Source organism: Trichosurus vulpecula, chromosome 4 (assembly GCF_011100635.1).
Source record: "Trichosurus vulpecula isolate mTriVul1 chromosome 4, mTriVul1.pri, whole genome shotgun sequence".
Taxonomy (NCBI): Eukaryota; Metazoa; Chordata; class Mammalia; order Diprotodontia; family Phalangeridae; genus Trichosurus; species Trichosurus vulpecula.
In genome coordinates, this window is record NC_050576.1 from 157,489,956 (window position 1) to 157,494,501 (window position 4,546).

The window sequence follows — 4,546 nt, forward strand, 5'->3', positions numbered from 1 at the left end:
AATACAGTGAAAAATGAAACATACCCTACTGTCAAGGTTAAAGATAAAAAAGACACAATGTATATAAGAAGGTATATACAAAATAAATATATGAATATAAATGAATGAAATGGGGTAGCACTAGTAGATGGGGCTATCAAGAAGGTGGTACTTGAGGTAAGCTTTGAAGCAAATTAAACTTTCTAAGAAGTGGAGGTAAGAAGTAAGTGCATTTAGCTCATTCAGAAGCACGGAGAGAAGATAAGGCTGTCTGTGTGAAAAATAGTGAGAAGGAAATTTTGAGGCCAGACTCTAGAGTGTGTCAAGGGGAATAACATACAATATGGCTATCATTCAATGGTTACCTAATTCTTAATTTTTTCTATGATTAACTCTCTATTTTCTATCAGCAGCTCTGCTTGGTTTCAACTCTCCCATCAAATGCCATGCCTTCCCCAGGATAACCTACCACCTCAAATCTCATCACTATGCACATTGACTCAGTTTGGATATCCAAAACTTTCTCAGCTCCCTCAGTTGGTGTTCCCCTCTGACTGGAGGGCTGGAGGATGGGGAAATAAACTCTTTCCCAAACTTTCCTGTATAATGGTGTCAGATCAGAATTTTCCAGGTAACTCTCTATTTTCCATTCACTACTTCTTGATTTTGATTCCACAGAAAATCCTCCTTCTCTTCCCTCCTTCTACTTTTAGCTTAATTTATGTGTTTTATTCCCCCATTAGATTGTAAACTCCTTGAAGGCAGAGACTTTTTTTCTTTTTCTTTTATTTGTATCCCCAGTGCATAGCAAAGTGTCTGGCATTTTGTAGGTGCTTAAGATATGTCTAGTGAATTTAATATAAACAAATTTTTTTGAGGCACTCACTACTCACTTTGTAATTACTTATTTTCCATTTAGCTTTAGACAATTTTTCTTGCATTAATTACTATTTTACTATTACTATTTCATTATGGTTTGAAAAGGATCCTTAATATTTCTGTCTTTTTATATTCATTTATAGTTTCTTTGTGTCTTAAGGTAGGTCTAGCTTTAAAATATAGATTATAAGGCTGAGAAATGTGTGTATTCTTTGCCCAACAGCCTGTTGATATTTTCCTTTTTCCTTATCTTTCTCAAGTCAGTTCAAAAAGCATTTATTATTAAGTGCCTACTATGTTCTAGGCACTAAGGTAAGTGCTTGAGCATACAAAGAAATGAAAAAAAAATAGTCTCTGCTTTCAAGGACCTTATAAACAAGATATGTACAAGATAAATTAAAGATAGTCTCAAATGGAAGGTATTAAGGTTTAAGAGTACTGGGTAAAACTTCTTATGGAAGGTGGGACTTTTAATGAGATTTGAAGGAAGTCAGAGAAGCCAGGAGACAGAAATGAAAAAGGAGAGACAGTTCTAGGCATGGAGGACAGCCAATGAAAAGTCCAGAATTGGAAGAATGAGTATATCATGGGAGAAGAAGCAAGGACACCACTGTCACTGGATCAAAGTATACACGGGGATGAATAACATGTTAAAAAAAACTGGAAAAACAGGAAAGCACAAGGTTATGAAGAGTTTTAAATTTGTCCAGTTCTCAGAAAGTAATATTAAATTTTCCTATAATTAGGTTGAATTATCTCTGCTTTATTTGCAATTTATTTTCTCTTAGTAATTTAGAGGTTATAATATTTGTTGTACATAAGTTTAATAATGATAGTGTTTCTGTGTCTATGATATCTTTATGCATAAAATAGTTAATCTGGCTATTTCTCTTGAACTTGCAGATGGTTCTTTGTGCTTTTTCTTTATTCCATTTTATACTCTATACTTATATTTATTTTCTGACAATATCTTTAGATCTCTTTAAAGGTAATCTGATGCATAATATACTTTATTTTGCTATTTCACTTGATTTTCTGTGTTTTTAATTTTTAAAATGTTTTCCATACACAACAAATTTTGGGATTTTATTGTCTTGTCTACTCTTTTATATTTCTTATTTTTTGCCAAATTTAATCTATTTACATTTAAAGTTATAATTTTAGACTTATATTCTCCTTTATTTATCTTCTGAATTGATTTCATCTTTTCTTTTTAAATTTAATACTCTCCCCCTGTAATTAATTTTGTTCACATTAAATTGATCCCAGACTTTTCTGACATATTATCTCAAGGTAGAGATGATTGATATATCCTCTTATTGGTATATTCTATTCCAAATTCCTTCATTTGACTTGAATTGTTACTCTTTTTAAAATTATTTCCCACTGACCACCCCAAGTTTTGTGTTCTTTTTCTTTTCTAACCCTGAGGATAGTGTGGTTCATTGTCCCATTCCAACTTCTTAACTTGAATGACAGTTATTGATGATACTGTTTTCCAAGAACATTCACTTATTTTGTGTAGATCCTTATTTCTATTCCCAAACTGGACTCTTGCAAAATATATTCTCTCAATCATGGGCCACATAATTATTTGTTCCTTCTTTATTTCCTCTCTGTCTCTCATACAAGACTGATATGGATGATCAAGGAACTCACTGAATCTTTTTATTGTTTATTTTAAAATATATGAACAGAAGATGAAATGAATAATAGGTAACAGAGAATTGATGAAAAGTCATGAGTCTATAAAAGGAATGAGTCTATAAAAATTAAAGTCAAATGTGCAAGCTCAGAATGAGTTCAAACTGGCAGGGGGAGTTAAGGTCAACTAAGATTACTTTTAGCTATATTGCAGTGAGTAGAATAAAAGGAGGGATGGTATGGCTGCTTCAGGTAGATGATAAAATGATAAATGATAACAGAGAAAATGCATAGCTACTCAATTTTTATTTTGCTTCACTTCCAAAGAGAATTTGCAAAGGAAATGACAGAACAAAAACAGCTGAAAGAAAGTTGATACTCAATATAAGTAAGGTGATTGTGAGAGAAGATCTATCTGTCCTTTATGAATTCAAATCACCCCTCCAAGATGAAATACATCTTAAGGTACTGAAAGGACTGGCAGCTGGGATTACCATGCCATTGCCAGTGATATTTGAAAATGCATGGAATATTGGAAAGTGCTGCAGTAGAGCAAATGTTGTACCTATTTTCAGAGAAGGAAGAGAACCGATTCTGCAAATAATAGACTAGTGAGCTTGACTTAAATTCCCTGGAAAATTCTATGATGGAACATTTTATAGAAAATAGCTAACAAAAGAACATTGATTACAAAGAGTAGTGCCAGGCTCCCATTGGGTGAATGACTTCACTGAAAAGCACCATGGCCAGTAGGGAGAAGGGAAAAAGAAAGAAGTTTGCTCTGACCCCCCACTCACAGGGGTCCTTTCTGCCATAGCTTTTTTTGTTTCCAGGGCTCCAACTCTTCAAAATTCTCATTCCTCCACTTACTTAACAACTTCCACTGACTTTTTTTAAAGGCCACTGTTAATGTGGTTGATCTTCTGTCAGACAATGGAAAGATGCATTTCAGTTCCACCAAGTAGAACTTCTTCCCACTTCATAAAGTGGTAACAAAATGAAAACACTTCTTTGAATTTAGGACATTATTGTCTTGTCTCTGCTATCTTCCCCTTAGTTTCTGTGTTCACATCAACTGTGTGCTGGGGGCAAATCTATTGGTAAGGGGTCTTCTAACTTGCCCCCCTTCCACCAAACTTCCCACGACTAGATATATTTCCTTTATTTCTTGTAGACTGGAATAAATCCTATCCCATACTGGCTATATACATTAGTACATTGAATGCTACTAATGGAGAATGGAATTCTTTTACCCACATCATGAAAACATAGATACAAGCTATATTTAAGCTATATTCTGAGATTTCACAGAGGAAACATTGGGTGGGAGAGATACAAGCAAAAGAAAGAATATTTTAGGAGGACATCCTCAAGATCAGACCTTGTTCACACAAATTATACCCTTGGGGTTCTGAATGACAGAAATATGTAGTCACACTTATTTTAATCAGCATCTTCATGAGGATCATTGACCATCTCCCAAGCCCTCAGTGAAGGTGATAGGATCATCAATTTAGAGCTGTAAGGGACCTTGGAGGCCATTGAGTCAAACCTTCTCATTTTACAGATCAAGAAAATTAAAGAATAAATGACTTCCTCTGGGGTCAAAGACCTAGGAAGTGTATAAGGCAAAATCCAAACTCAGAGGAGGGCTAAATCACCTCTTCAAGGATGACCGAAAGCAAGGCATAGGGGAAGGATTCTGAGGTTAGTGTGCTTTTCCACCTCAGTTTAGTAGAAAGGATCAGAATTTGGCTTTGACCTCCTTAAAGCAGCCCAGCCAAGACCCAGATACTATAGTGTATTTTCACATGCCATGCTCAATTCTGCCTGAGAGAAGTGTGTATTTAGTTTATAAAGAGAAGAAACCATTCCCCAAGTTCTGATTTGACCCAGAGTACCTGGGTGTCTTTAGGGGCTCAGCAAAGCAATAGAAACACACAAAACCAAGACTGAGAATCAATGATTTTAATCACAAAGGGTATAATAACTCAACAAAATTCATCTTGATTGTGTTGTTCACATTCTGTGAGGAAAGTGGAAA